The following is a 16504-nucleotide window of genomic DNA, read 5'->3' as shown; positions in this document are numbered from 1 at the left end:
AGGAAACAGGATTGTAGTTGTTTTATTTCTTTTTTCTTTTCTGTATTTTCTAAGTGTTTGAAAATAAACCTGTATTATTTTGAAGTTAAATAAATGATTCTGTTAATATGCTCCAATCAGCACTGATTAGATCTGTGATGACCTTAGACATTCAATTATTTCTAAGAATTTGATCCCTGAAAAGTAACTGTGTCTGTCTTTGTTTCGTATTTCATACTAGTCAATACAAATTTTATTGTCCATAGACAATAATTCATATTTCAAACAGGACTTATATTTTGAACATGAACTCTAACATTTGCCCCTTAAATGTGGTATGTGTAATTACAGTATAATAACTGTGAGTAAATTATTTCATTGTCTATTAAGTAACCATTTGTTAAGTCTAGATAACAATCATAAATAGCCATTACTTATAAAGTTTCCATTCAAAGTACTCAGGGGATTGTATTATTAATAGACAGTATCTATTATCAATAGACAGTGTGACCAGTACCTCCTTGCACCTTCAAATCACACCATAGAAAGAGACAGAATATATAAAATTGACAAAGATGCTAAATACAGACAAAATCCACTTTGAAAAAGTAAGACTAAACTGAAATGAATGTTGCATGCTTGGCATCCACCTTCATGGAGCAGACAGCTTTTTCTGCTGACCCTCTTCATCACTGTACCTCTGACTCCCCACAAAAGGCTCTTACAACAAACCAGCTTATGTTTCCTTTTCAACCATCTCTCTCAATATTCCCCATCACTAGCTCCATACTGTCTAGCTCTCTGGCATTCCTCATTGTATCCTCAACAAAATTCCCATGACCCTTAAGTAGGTCCAGAAAATATCTGACATTAATCTCTTTTACTGAGAAGTATTTATTGAGCTCCTACTTACTGCCTAAAGTGGGGCTTACATCAGTTAGGAGAAATACACAAAAACATAAAAATACAAAAATAATTTAAAATGGTGTTAAGGAAAATAAAGGAAGAGAGTGCTATGAAAGAAAATAATAACTGGGGCTTGGAGCAGGAAGGGGTGGTGGTTAAGAAAGGCCTCTCCAATGATGAAGGACAAAGTCATTGATTCTGAGATCTGATGGATGAGAGAGAGAAAGTGGGAAGAAGTGCCTTCCTGCAGATGTGCCTGTCCTGGCACCAGGTAGATGGGGGGTCAGGTGAATTCAGGAATCCAAGGTTGGCTGGGTTAGGGTTAGGGTTAGGGAAGGGAAGAAGGTTGGAGCCACTTCAACTCATGGGAGGCTAGCAGAGGGGCCAGCAACGGTGTGTCAGCATGGTCATTATTATTATTAATAAGAACAGCAATAGATAAAATGTATTAAGCATTTTTGATGAGCCAGGTCCATGCTAAGAGCTCTGTGTACAATCAGGGACTGACTCCTCACAGCAGTCCTGTGAGGTGTGGATGATTAAGCACTTGAGAGATTAGTACCGGTAGGAAGTGACATGACTTATAAAGCCCAGAGCAGGGTCTGGGGACACAGCACCCTCTGTGATGAACTGCCTCTCCATCCATGTTCTGTACCCAGATGTCCACTGCCCCCAGAGTTAAGGGCAAAGGCATAGTATTTTGAAAGAGGATACTGGAAAAAAACAAACACATGTCTGTTCCTAGAAGGATAAACCTACCTTATGGACACAAAAGACCAAATTCACTCACATCTAAACCATGGAGGAAGGACAGAAAAAAATACATACAACACACTATGGTAGATACCTACAGGTTTTGTCTTCCTGACACGTATTTTCATTTCTTTTCTTATAAAAACTGTTTTCTTTAGGCAACTCTCCCTCCCCTCCCCTCAGTCAACAGTGGTTTTGGTTGGACAGACACTACTCCTGGCTTTAGGACCGAGCATAAGACCCTTTCACACTCTGGCAACTGGAATGTTTCATTTCCTTGGCCAGTTTCTGGCTCCAAGATGGTGTATGACTGATGGCATATGAGCTCCGTCTGGGACTTTTCTAAATGAGAAAGAGGTAAAGTCACAGCTGTTGGTGTGCATACTGGTCCATACTGGACGATACTGCACAGGAATGAACCCACTAAGGAGAAAAATATGCCAAGAGATGAAGAGGTGGAGTCCTCAGCAATCACTGAGCACCAGTGTTCAGACAAACTAGAAACAAGCAAGACTGCAGATTCACTCCTAGACTTTCCAACTGAATGAACCAACAAGTTCTCAGAGAAGCTATTTTGAGCTGGATTTCTCAACCAACAAAGAACCTAGTATGGATCAGAGTCCGAGGAGACTGGAGAGAAATGAGGGCCAGAGTGAGGTCAGTATTAGACATAATGGCAAGAAAGTGGTCATTACATGACCACTGAGATAACGGAGACATTCAGAAGGCTGGAGGAAAACGGCCCCTCCTCCCTGGCAGCAGGCAGCCAGCAAAGTGGAAAGCCACAACTCTGAGATGTAGGTGAAAAAGAGTCAGCAGTCAATAAAGAGTTATGGGCTGCTTGAGGTGCACCAGATTTGGTGCTGGGTGCAGGAATATGCTGATTCCCGAGACACAGTCCCTTTCTGCCTTGGCGTTCACAGCTACTCCAGAGGGCAAGAGAAGGAAGCACAGGTTAGCAAATCCACATCATAATTTACCTACAAACTGAACACAGGCAGTAAAAGCAGCACCTGATTAAAAAGAGTCTTGGTCTAGACATAAACATCTTCCAGTGAACTATATAATGAAAGGTTCAAACGTGCAGAGGCCAAAAGACAGGGAGACCCGGACGATGAGAGACCAGCATGGGGAGGAGTAGCAGCTATGGGCAGAAAGGCACAGAATCAGAGCTGTGGGAATCTAAGTGGACTCTGGTCTGTTTCCAGAAAGAAAGATGCTAAAGAAAGAAATCAAACTAGGAATTGAGAAAAGAATGTTGGTGGTGGGTGGCGCTCACCACAAAGAGCCAAGGTGAAAAATGCCTCCAGCTGCTACAAACGACAGAGCCCTGCAAAATTTTCCTGGCCTTTACCAGCCTAAAAGATGATGCTGTGAAAGTGCTGCACTCAACATGCCAGCAAATGTGGAAAACTCGCCAGAGGACTGGAAAAGGTCAGTTTTCATTCCAATCCCAAAGAAAGGCAATGCAAAAGAATGTGCAAACTATCGCACAATTGCACTCATCTCACACGCTAGCAAAGTCATGCTCAAAATTCTCCAAGCTAGGCTTCAATAGTACATGAACTGAAAACTTCCAAATGTTCAAGCTGGATTTAGAAAAGGCAGAGGAACCAGAGATCAAATTGCCAACATCTAGTGGATCATAGAAAAAGCAAGAGAATTCAAGAAAAACATCTACTTCTGATTTATTGGCGTTTTTGTGAAACGCCAAAGCATTTCACAGTTTGACAAAAAACTGAAAAATTCTTCAAGAGATGGGACTACCAGACCAACTTACCTGCCTCCTGAGAAATCTGTATGCAAGTCAAGAAGCAAAAGTTAGAACTGGACATGGAACAACAGACTGCTTCCAAATTGGGAAAGGAGTATGTCAAGGCTGTATATTGTCACCCTGCTTATTTAACTTCAGAGTACATTATGTGAAATGCCAGGCTGGATGAAGCACAAGCTGGAATCAAGAATGCCAGGAGAAATATCAATAACCTCAGATATGCAGATGACAACACCCTTATGGCAGAAAGGGTAAAGGAACTAAAGAGCCTCTTGATGAAAGTGAAAGAGGACAGTGAAAAAGCTGACTTAAAACTCACCATTCAAAAAGCTAAGATGATGGCATCTAGTCCCATCACTTCATGGCAAATAGATAGGGAAACAATGGAAACAGTGACAGACTTTATTTTTTTGGGCTCCAAAATCACTGCAGATGGTGATTTCAGCCATGACATTAAAAGATGCTTGCTCTTTGGATGAAAAGTTATGACCAACCTAGATAGCATATTAAAAAGCAGAGACATTACTTTGCCGACAAAGGTCCTTCTAGTCCAAGCTATGGCTTTTTCCAGCAGTCATGTATGGATGTGAGAGTTGGACCATAAAGAAAGCTGAGCGCCCACGAATTGATGCTTTGAACTGTGGTATTGGAGAACACTCTTGAGAGTCTCTTGTACTACAAGGAGGTCAAACCAGTCAGTCGTAAAGGAAATCAGCCCTCAATATTCATTGGAAGGACTGATACTGAAGCTGAAGCTCCAATACTTTGGCCACCTGAGATGCAAAGAACTGACTTACTGGAAAAGACCCTGATGCTGGGAAAGACTAAAGGCACGAGAAGAAAGGGATGACAGAGGATGAGATGATTGGATGGCATCACCGATTTGAATGACATGAGTTTGGGTATATTCCAAGGGTTGGTGATGGACAGGCAAGCCTGGAGTGCTGCAGTCCAAAGTGCTGGGGTCACAAAGAGTCGGACACGACTGAGCAACTGAACTGAACTGAACTTATCAGCCTAGCTCATCTCTGCTCTGACCAATTACTATATTTCCCTGATCAGTTTCACATCTGGCTCCCACCTCAGTGAGGCTGGACGTGAACTGTCCTCCTGAACACAAGATCCAGGGCCCCAGAACTAACCTAAAGCTCCCAGCTTCTAGTTTCCCACGTTCTGGTGTTTCCAGCCTTCAAATGGGGCCTCTTCCCAATATGCAGTGCAGGTGTATAGGTTTTTCATCCCATTTGCTATGAAGACTCATTAAATTTCATGCCCAAAATCATGGATTTAACTCATATTTATTGGGGATAAATGTTCTTAAATTAACTGTTTGGTAAAACTACTTGTAGTCCACCTAAAGAGTTATTTTGGTCCTTCTCCATTCTTGTATACATATTCCTTATATACACTCCACTCCTATATTTATAAAATCTCAACATAAAGATCCCATTTGGGTGTTACTAAATCAAAACACCTCACTCAGCACAAATATGTCCCCTGAATTATCTGTTTTACATTACATAGGGCCTGAGGGGAGACTATTCTTGAATAAATGCACCAAGGAAGAACAGAAAAAAAACCTAGTAACACAGACCAAGTAAATGGACTTGATACCAACTTTGGTGATTTGAGGAGACATTTAAGCATCACACTGATTCACTCGTGCAACAAATTTATAGTGTTTACTGTGATAGCATCACCAACTTGATGGACATGAGTTTGAGCAGGCTCCACGAGTTGGTGATGGACATGGAAGCCTGGCGTGCTGCTGTCCATGGGGTCGGAGAGTCAGACACGACTGAGTGACGGAACTGACTGGACTGTGATGGGGCTTCCCAGGTGGCGTGAGGGGTGAAGTCTACGGTAAAGTCTCCGGTGCAGGGGACTTAAGAGACACAGGTTTGATCCCTGGGTTGGGAAGATCCCCTGGAGTAGGAAATGGCAACGCACTCCAGTACTCTTGCCTGGAGAATCCCATGGACAGAGGGGCCTGGCAGGCTACAGTCCATGGGTTGCAAAGAAACAGACACAACTGAAGCGACTGAGCATACAAGCATTTGTATATCAGACAAGAGATCCAGGGTCTGGGGATAAAACAGGACAAGTTGTATGTGCTGAGTACTGAACTATGCTCTCCTCCTTTGCAGAACCCACCACTTGATAAACACATCTTTCCTTCCTGCTTTGATGACTCTGCCCAGGTTCAACTCTTAAAAATGGCATGTCCACTTCAAGATTCAGTTGTTCAAAGAAACATTCTTTCAACAAAAGCAGTTTTGTGACAGTAATACTAAAACACACACATAAAACCCCACCAAAAAACCCCTTCAAGATCATCTAATTCAACTCATCACCTACAGATGACAAAACTGAGGCAAAGTACATTAAGGGTTCCTTCCCACCGTGGTCCGTATCATTAGTGTTGGAACAAGTATTAAATCTTTCGTTTTTCATCCAGTGCTGTCTTCTCCTGCACTGTCCAATACTTCAGCCACTAGCTTCATGTGGCTATTTAAGTTTAAATTTAGAATTAAAACTTTAGTTCCTCAGCTCTACTCCCTCCATTTCAAGTGCTCAATAGTCCCATAAGCTCAGTTCAGTTCCTCAGTCGTGTCCAACTCTTTGTGACCCTATGGATTGCAACACGCCAGGCCTCCCTGTCCATCACCAACTCCTGGAGTTTACTCAAACTCGTGTCCATTGAGTCGGTGATGCCATCAACCATCTCATCCTCTGTCATCCCCTTTCCCTCCTGCCCTCAATCTTTCCCAGCATCAGGGTATTTTCAACTGAGTCAGCTTTTCACATCAGCTGGCCAAAGTACTGGAGTTTCAGCTTCAATATCAGTCCTTCCACATAAGCTAACGGCTCCACATAATACAAGTGGCTCTTGAATTAGGCAGTGAAGAAAATAGACTATTTTCATCATAGAAAATTCACTGGACAGTGTTGTGGGGTCTAAAAACACACTGCTTGCATTATTCCAGCTGAGCACTTCTCAAACTTCAATAGGCATAGCACTCATCTGGGGATCTTATGAAAATGCTGATTCTGAGACCGCAGATCAGGATGGGGCCTGACCTTACACAGTCCTCATAGGCTTCCAGTAACAGAGCTGCTGCGCGTCTGAGGATCGCACTTGGAGGACATAGTATCACCATTCTGGCTCATTACTGCAGTTAATACAGAAAGGGCCAGTGTCCTAACAGTTTAATGTGTATGATGTTTTTATCTTTCCCACGAGATTTTAAGCTCCTTTAGACAGAGCACCTGGAGAAGGAAATAGCAACCCACTCCAGTGTTCTTGCATGGAGAATCCCAGGGATGGGAGAGCCTGGTGGGCTGCCGTCTATGGGGTCACACAGAGTCGGACACGACTGAAGTGACTTAGCAGCAGCAGAAAGAGCACCACATCTTATTCTTCCCATCCCTCTTCATGACTGCAGAGCGTAGGGTTACACCAGGAGAAAGTTCTCTTACCTGTAAGTATATTACATGTGGCTTAAGTTACCACCATGCTCTCCAGTATTCTTGCTGAGAAAATTTCATGGACAGAGGGGCCTGGTGGGCTACAGTCCATGGGGTTGCAAAGAGTCAGACAGGACCGAGCGACTGAGTATGCACTGCAATGCTACACATGAAGAGTTTCTTTTCCACCCACCTCCTCCCTTTTTTTAAAGCCACACCATGCAGTTTGTGGGATCTTAATTTCCTGACCAGGAATTGAACCCGGCCTTCAGCAGTGAGAGAGAGCATGGAGTCCCAACTGGATGACCAGGGAATTCCTTCCTTTTCTTGTTATGAGACACCAGAGCTTTGACCTAACCATTCATTGTCTCTGATTTCTCAAAAGTGAGGTACTGGTAGCTGTACTATGTCAACTTCAAGAAAACACATGGGAATTAGTTGTGCTTTATGGTTTTAAAATAAACTGTGAATTTTACTAAAGGATACATACTTAAAATAATATTTAAATAGTTAAGAAAAAAGATATAAGGTATTTTGATAGCTTGAATGGATGCTAAATAGTCTCCTGAGAGTACAAATATTTGAATATTCAAATTCTATCATTAGAAAATGATTAAAATGTTTCCAAAAATAATACAATCAGAAATTTTTATCTGTATCTTTATATTACTGTGGTCTTATTTCCTGCCCTGGAAACAGAGTGCACCTCTCTTAATGGGACAGCTGACAGCTGTCTTGGTATGAGTAGGCACCTCTATAATCCTTATCATAGTCTTCCATCAGCAATTTCCACTTTCCTAGAAATTTCAGTGATTATGTATGCAGTCAGTTATTAAGAACTTTGCATTAGGTTTAAGAGATCAGTCACTTTTGCATCTGAAAGTCACCTATTTATACACTACGCTTTTAAAGAAATGAGTCCTTTGTGCCTTTCTAAATGTATTCCTTACAGAGCAACAAAAAAAAAAAGGTTTATTAATGCACAAGACTGAAAGAAATGTCAAGTATGCTAGAGTTCTGGTTTTGATTCTGGACTTCAGAGAAAGTAAAAGCAGCAGTGGAACAGAAGAGCCCTTTAATTACAATCCAATGTCCTAGAGAAGAATATTTGATATCTCTTCCCGTTGGCAGTCGAGCCGGGGTAAGAAAATCAACTGCGATGAGTACAACATAAAACCATCCCACCTCGTCAAGTTAATCAGGAATTACATCGTATGTCATAAACCTCCCTGGTTTTGTTTAAGACCTTCTTGGACACATTAAAAGATGGAAATGCTTCAAGAGTTAAATCAATAAATTTATTTACACAACCGAAGCCAATAAAAGTTTGTTCTAAGATTCCTCAAACTCCACTTCACTTTGAGAGGGTAACTAAATGAGCATTTTTTTTTCTCCCAGGACAGCAGACTGCTCTGACAAGAAGATGGCAGCAGTCTGATGGTTCAGAGTCTGAGTCTGGAGTCATTGGCTGCACACAGATTCTCCACTCTGCCTCCTCATTGTGTGGACCTTAGGAAAATTAGCTCTCTCTCTAAGACTCAGTTTCTTCGTCTGTAAAATGGGAATAAGAATAAATGGGAGCATTTAATGCAATACTGATCATATGTCACTTGACATAGTAACTAAGCATTTAGCACAAAGTATGCTTTAAATGAATGTCAATTATTTTTTATTAGATCTGAAAAGGATTTATCATGGCTCAGTGGCCATGAAATATTTTCCTTCACTCTCATCAAGCTCCTTTAAGGCCCCTTACTTTGTGTTTGTATTTAGAAATCTTCCTTTAAGACATAAAAATATCTATTTATGAGAAAAATAAAAGAGATATTTGGGGATTTGTTTCTTAAAAACAAGTATGTTATCTGCTCACCTGGAAATGCTTGATAGCCCCCATTTAGAGACAAAATGACTCAAAGACACTGAAGTACAATCTCAAGAAATATAGTATTGAATCAGTAACATTAGATACACTTTTCCAGAAGAAAATTTTCAGTCATGGGGTTGCTGAAGTGAGGTCCAAGTAGCTTAGAACAAAGAAGAAGTAGACAATTGAATGTGTACTTTATATTGCATAGGAGGAAAATCTGACTTACTTCATAAAGAGGACTGTTTTGGTCCTTTGTTATCTAGTTTGATTGTTATCTACACAAAAACCGTGCCAACTCCTCTGTTCTCTTACTAAGCGCAGAACTGACTGAGGAAGAACAAGAACCGTTCTCCTCATTAGAGACAAGAGACAGTGATGCCAGAAACAATCACGCAGGCTGAAGCTCCCATCACCCCAAAGGGCTTGTGCACCAGCACAGTCCAGGAGAGAAGGAGCCTGATGGGTACAGTCTCTGCAGCAGGCTGACCTTTCTCTGAAGGGACGGGGTGGAGACATCCCCATTTAAGATGTTGATGACAGTACTCATCAGTAACAGAATCCAGGCTCCCTGCCATCATAGGGGGTGTGTGGGGGTGGGGGTGGAGCAAGGAAGAGAAACAGGCTTGACACCGCACGTGCAAAGAGCACTGTCCCATCCACAAGGTCACTCGACCACAGTCCTCATGAGGCTGTACAGTTATTTTATCTTATCGAGAAACGCAGCTCTGAAGGAAAGATGGCGTGCCCAGGAAAACCAGCAACACGGCAGAGGTGGGAACTCCATCCATGTCACTCATGGGCAGAGAGAGAGAGAAGAGGGGAGCGGGATCACCGAGAACTCAGCTGTGACAGCACTAGGCTTCACCAAGGTAAGCTTCCTGTGGCCTTTGGTTTTATTTTCTATATTGTCAAAGTTAGTAAGGTAATAAAATGAAGGTTTTTATTAACATAATTTTTCATAATATCAGCAAGTATTTAATCCCTATTCAAAGATTTCAATTTGTTTTTAAATGCTTTTGCTTTTTTTTTTTGGTGGGGGCGGGAGGGATTTTTTTTTGGCTGAGCTGCATAGCTTGTGGAAGGTCAGTTCTCTGACCAGGGATTAAACCCAGGTTATGGCACCCCACTCCAGTACTCTTGCCTGGAAAATCCCATGGATGGAGGAGCCTGGTAGGCTGCGGTCCGTGGGGTCGAGGAGAGTTGGACATGACCGAGAGACTTCACTTTCACTTTTCATTTTCAAGCATTGGAGAAGGAAATGGCAACCCACTCCAGTGTTCTTGCCTGGAGAATCCCAGGGACCGGGGAGCCTGGTGGGCTGCCGTCTATGGGGTCGCACAGAGTCGGACACGACTGAAGTGACTTAGCAGCAGGACACTGAAAGCGCCAAGTTCTAACCACTGGACTGCCAGGGAAGTCCCTAAAAGGTTTTAAAAGCAGCTTCTCTCCCACCTAACCAGCATCCAATCAAAGTGGTATATTGCTTTTGATCACTAGGTTCCTTTAGTCTTTTTAGCCAATAGTAGTGTCCTTACTATTTTTTAAAATCACATTGGCTTTTTAAAGCATCACAGCTGTTGTCTTGTAGAAGGGCCACATTCTGGATTTGGTTGTTTGCTTATATTGTCTTTTAACATCTGCTAGCCCCTCAATTTCCTGTAACCTGTGTCAGGTTTGATTGGATTCAGGTTAATTATCCTTGGAAAGAAAATTTCACTGGTGGTGGTGTGTACTTCATATTGTTTCACATCAAAAAACATCAGCTTGCCCCCCTGTTACTGAATTTCAGAGTGATTACTTAGTTAAGCCGGTGAGCACCATATTTCTCCATTATAAAAGTGGGTTTTGTTTTGTTTTTATCAATGGCTAGTATATGTAATTTTTTGGTACTGTGTCTATATGTATAGTATATTCCTCAATAACTTCTCAATTTTTGTAGCTATTTCTTATGTCTATAAATCTATCGTGTTTTACTAATTAAAATTCCCCTGGCAACATTCAGTTTTGGGGTTGGGAATCTGGTGAGGCCAGATCTCCCCCACTCCCATCTCCCAGTTACACTGATGAACCAACCCCAGATGCAGGCCTTTTTCTCCACCTGCCAAGTGAAGATGGTGGGCTCCACCCTCTGCAGGGCAGGACAGTTCCATCAGGATTCAGACAGAATTCAACCACTACCCCAAACTCTAAGAACCATGCTAACCATCAGGTAAAATTTGTTATCATTCTGAAAACGGTTATTTTTATTGACATTATATATAAAAAATATATATATACACACACACACAGATTTTTTTAAAAGCAAAATAGTGCTAAAAGGCTTACAACAGCAACGGTAGTCGTTTGGCCATCCTTGGCCAACAGAGTCATCCACTTTTAACACTTGCAGTTATTTCTTCTACTACTTTTGATCTCTATATTTCTATACAATATGTAGAACTGTTACATTTAATTTAAAAATTCTAGTCATTATCTCTGACTACTTCTTACAGAAGGTGAGGATTAGCTACTTTTCCTACTTCAAGCTCTGGAGGAGAAGTGAACATGAACTCCTAGGGCTACTACACTGAATTTTGATAGCAACCAGCACACGGTAAGTGGGCCTTAAAAATACTGTTGCATGTCACTGGATGAATGACACAGATATCCAAATGCATTACGTCAGGATGCAGTCTGCAGTCTCATAGCAAGTATGCATTGAACAGAACGTAGGAGAAATACCTAATCTCCCCAAATCACATACATTGTTGTTTATCTGTATCTTGTTTTAGTATGTTCTTAGAAAATATTAAAATTCAACACATTAAAATAATTTTAAAGGAGGAATGTCATGAAACTAATTCAAAGGACTCAGTAAAAAATAATCTCTGCACCCCAAAGATTTTTTTTTCTAGATATTCTTAATTGGCAGTAGAGAAAATAATCTTTCTTTCTTCATATGTGAGAAAGTAATCTTTTCTGAACAATGATGAGCAAACACTCTTGAAAATATATGAGAGACCTTCTCTGGAGTCATGTGGACTCAGAAGTCAGCCCTTTGCCTCACAGAATTTAAAGTCTGATGCTAAGCCAAAAAAAGAAAAAAGGTCTAAGTTATGAACACCCTGAAAAGACTCCCACCTCATTAATATGTCTCAAAATATGTTGCTTAAGGGTAAAGTTAATTAAATCACAGTATGCATAAATTTGAAGTGAGCGGGTAATCAATCACAGGCAAAATTATGTTATACAGAGACAAAATGGGTGTAGTGGACATTAATATAAGTTAAATGAAAACAGAGCCATACAATGGAAGGACGTTTCCACCTGACTTGCTGCTGCCTCTTTGTACTGTCCAACTTTCAGGAATATCTGAGGCAAACTGATGAAAGAATTAAATATTCTTCTTCATTTGGAGCCCTTTAAAGTGGTAAATCTTCCATCTAGTACTCTAGGAGAGTTTCTCAAGCTGACTTCAACGAGCATCAGATTTTCTAACAATGAAATAAAACCCTTAAATTTACTGGCTGAATTATGTAGCTTTGTGAATTTCCCAAGAACTCTGTGTTCTGTTGTTGTGTGTCTTTGGACCTTTCACTTTTACTGCATTTCAACTATTTTGCAAGAAGGGAAAAGAAAGAAAGAAATTCAAGCCAGCCATTTTGACTACTTGCTAACAGTTCTCACAAAATATACCCTGAGTTGTTTTTCTGTAATTAGCTGCAGGTGACACATATTCATGTATTATTATTAACAGGAGCAATTTGGAGAAGATTTCATTTTCTGTAGCTGCAATAATGTCTACCCCCTGTAATATTACTTCCCTTATATGCCTAGCTTTTACAACATTAAATCTCAGACTGGGGAGGTCTTAGAATGAGCTACTTTCAAAACTCCGCCTGAAGCATATTCCTAGCAAGTGCTTATAACAGGAAGTGCTGCATGGTGGGCAAAAGAGTAAGGGACTGGCAGACAGTTTTAACCATTTCTAATCGAGTCTAACGACAGATAGCCAGGAAGTACTTGAGCAGTTATATAATGTAACACACACTACAGTCAGTAACAGTGCAATGGACAGAACTCCAGGATCTGCAGGTGGAGTTTTGTGTTTCGGGACAGGTTACCTATCTTCTCTAAGGCCCAGTTTCCCCATCTATCAAATGGAAAAAATAACACACCTACTTCACAATGTTATTTTTCAAAACCAAATGGGATAAAATGCATGAGCTACCATTATTGGAACAATTTAGATTATAACTGGGAACTAGATAAACCTACCTTCAAGGTTCTCAGATTAACAGTATTATGTACCTAAAGAAGACAACTATATTTATAACTGACAGTTTTAATTTATGAGAGAAGAATATGAAGGTAAATTTTCACAGCACATGTATTAGAAAAAATATCTTGTATATATTAACACAAAAATATGTATGGTGGTTTCCAAGCATAAGCGTAATATTGTTATTGTTGTTCAGTCACTAAGTTGTGTCTGACTCTTTGCAACCCTATGAACTACAGCACGCCAGGCTCCTCTGTCCTCAACTGTCTCCCGGAGTTTGCTCAAATTCCTGTCCACTAAGTTGGTGATGCTATCTAACCATCTCATCCTCTGCCACCCCCTACTCCTTTTGCTTTCAATCTTTCCCAGAATCAGGGTCTTTTCCAATGAGTCATCTCTTTGCATCAGGTGGTCAAAGTATTGGAGCTTCAGCATCAGTCTTTTCATTGAATACTCAGGATTGACTTCCTTTAGGATTGACTGGTTTGATCTCCTCGCAGTAAAAGGACTCTCAGGAGTCTTCTCCAGCCAATAATTTGCAAGCATTAAGCATAATATACAAGAAACAAAGAGGACAATCCAGGGTGCTCCCCCAAAGACAGTCCATCAAGAAGCACACGGCAGCCAAGCACACCAAATAACTAAGTACACAAGACCATATAAGCTGAATGGTGAATAAGAGGTCCGAATAATAAATTCCAAGGAGCAAGGGCTGGCGCCCTTTCAGGAGGCGCAGTCAAAGTGGGAGGAGGGGGAATTTGAGCTGGTCCTTAAAGGCCCGTATTCAGAGAGGAGGCATGGAAGATGAAGGTTATTATTTCAGACAGAAAGAATGTGCTGTCCTCTCCAACCTCCACCTACAATTTAAACTAATGATAAAGCTGCAAACCAGAGTCTCAGAAAGTTCCATGATTTGGAGTAAGAAGAAGTGAGGGCACCTGGACCACTTATAACTTTCTAGATGAGGTCGCCTCTCCCCATTGGAAGTTAGAATAAAGGTATGAGGAGTAATGTTAAGCAACAGTTGGTACCCATGTCAGCATTCCTCATCCTCCAGGGTTCGCAGGCCCCAGCTGCATCAGGTGGGCCTCCTGAAGTTGAGTCAGGGTAAGAACATACATCCAACAGCCGCAGCAGAATCACACTAAATTGGGCTTCGTGAGAATGCAAAATAGTGTAAGAAAGACAAGGGGTTAAAATACTTACTGTTGTTAAGTTTATCATAGTTTCATGAGCCTACAGTGTCTCAAAGTCTCCTTTATGCACTGGGGCCATGTAATGCCCTCTCTCTCCACCATCTCCTCTTGGGCTCAAGGCACCCTTTCCCTTCTCCTTTCACAGTCCCCCTCTCCTAGGATGTGCACACCTCCTCCCAACAGTGCTGTGAACCAGAAACTGAAGCTCCCCATGGACTTCTGTCTCTTCCCAGACTCTGTAATGGAGGGGTCACCATCTCTCCAGTCTGGTCTCAGTTCATCTAATCTGTCCATTCTCTAGACTGCTGCCACCAAGAGTATCAGCTGTAGGATAAAAATCTCAACTCTTCTTTAGCAAGTTAGAAAAGGGCATCATTATCTGGCCCCAGCCAACCAGTCTGACCTGAGCTTCCAACACTTCCCATGAAATTTGCATCCTGGCAACATCTAATTACCGGAGAGCCCAGAATCCATTCTGCTTTGGGGCCTCCCTGAGTTGCACACACCCTTCCCTCTCACTATGCTGACAACTTGGAACATTTCTATTCAACCTTCTAGCCTTGGCTCAAGTCTTTCTCTGCTCTGACTCTTTCCTGACACCTGCCCACATGCTGAAGTGCTCCCTATCCATGTATCTGCTAGGACAGTGATAACTCACAACGTCTTCGTACCTGCTCTGTAAGCTCCTTGAAATTGATCAAAAGTCTTTTTCCTTCCCGCCCTAGCATCTTGCACACAGTAGCCCACCCAAACAAAACTTTGTTAAGCAAATGTCTAAATTTTAAAATGAAAGAGAAGAAAAAAAAATTTTTTTAAAATAAAATGAAAGAGAAGAACTGATATTATATGGTTAAAATAAACAAATTTGAAGAAGAAATTCACTGCAAACATTAGTCAACTTAACTGGGGGGCGGGGGGGGGGGGTGGGCCTGCCTGGGAATATTCTTTCTATCAGTTTTATCTTTCTTTTGAAACTGCCAAGCCAATGAAATAGCCTCTCACATGTTGTACAACAGGGCAAGGAAGCAAAGAAGCATTAATGTAAAAGAAATGACCTCTGCGGTACTACCTGAATTTACAGAGTTTGGGAACTCTTTTCCTCCCCTCCAGTACTCAAATTTATCTAGAATATTTTCAACCCTTTGTCCACTACCAAAACAACAAAAATAGACCGAAAAGAATACCACAAAAATTTAGAACCAGCCAGTCAATAGAGATTTAGCATCAGCTTAGCTTTGGGAACTCTCAAAATTACTTTTAAAGCCTCCCTATAAAATGGGAGATGTTATGAAATTGTCTGCATCCCCTGAAAGAAAGGGTCACACACAGACTTATGCCAGAGGTCACAGGACTGAACTCTAAAATCCTCCAGTTTTGAATATTTGGTTAATTGCAATCATTTACTTTCCTTGGGAATTAACAGAAACCATCTGCTTAATGATAAAGCTGAGCTCTGCAATTATTTGAGGAAAAATGTGCCACAGTCAGCATAAGAGAGTCTTACGGAGGAAGCCTGCTAGACATACATATTTCTTTTCAATAATTAAAGCCAATCTCATTCATTAACTAAAAATTTTTTATTTATCAGCACCGCCCTCGTTAATATACACCTATGCAACCTTCAATTTCAAACTTACAGTAGGTTAAATAAGCATAATTATTAAAGAAGCATAATAGTAAGTACAGAGGGCTGCTATCATACACCAGAAAGTTGAGGCGATCATGAGAAAAAATAGAGATGAGAAATAAATGTCTGCTCTGAGCCACATATCCGGCTCTGGGTCTCATACCTGTATGCCACGGGGGATACTTTCCTCTCCCAGCAAATAGAAAAATGGCTGGGAGCGCTCCAAACAAAATGCCTTTGAACTGGCCATCTCTCAAAGCTCCTGCTAATTTTAACTGCAGTCCTGCTAGCAGATGTGAAGAAAAACAGGCAACTTTTGTTACACGGCAGCCTACAGAATGGGTAGAGTCCTCTGAACGGCTGTAAATATTGATCCACCTGTGAAGAATAAGGGTGCCATCTCCGTATGGTGGCAAATAAATAAAGCAGGGACAGGACAGAGGAAAGGGAAACACACGTTGGGCCAACAGCTTCAAGCCTGTTTCTTCTCTGTGTGTGTGGCCCGAGGGAGGAGGAGATGTTTATTTGGACATCCTCCCTTCCGAAAAGCAGCCAGCTGACTGTCTGCTTTTGTATGAGTATGATGCTGGAGCCCAGTTATTAATACTTTCCTAAGCAGAAGCCATCCAGTTTTAAACCAGTGTTATGAAGCATTTGAATTTTTAAAGTCAGC

The 16504-nt window shown here is 41.3% G+C and overlaps 1 protein-coding gene and 1 long non-coding RNA gene across 8 annotated transcripts in view; one reads left to right on the top strand and one right to left on the bottom strand.

The window, feature by feature from the left end:
• Nucleotides 1-16504, bottom strand: part of PRICKLE1 (prickle planar cell polarity protein 1) — a 115785-nt gene that overhangs the window by 61645 nt on the left and 37636 nt on the right. The window lies entirely within an intron of this gene.
• LOC122683156 overlaps nucleotides 9478-16504 on the top strand; it is a 30415-nt gene continuing 23388 nt past the window's right edge. For all 3 annotated transcript variants that reach the window (XR_006337644.1, XR_006337645.1, XR_006337643.1), the window contains exons 1-2: nucleotides 9478-9616; nucleotides 11240-11340. This is a non-coding gene — a long non-coding RNA (uncharacterized LOC122683156). The remainder of the gene's footprint in view (nucleotides 9617-11239; nucleotides 11341-16504) is intronic.

Source organism: Cervus elaphus, chromosome 3 (assembly GCF_910594005.1).
Source record: "Cervus elaphus chromosome 3, mCerEla1.1, whole genome shotgun sequence".
Taxonomy (NCBI): domain Eukaryota; kingdom Metazoa; phylum Chordata; class Mammalia; order Artiodactyla; family Cervidae; genus Cervus; species Cervus elaphus.
The sequence above is the reverse complement of the archived record's forward strand: the minus strand, read 5'-3'. Positions and strand labels throughout refer to the sequence as shown.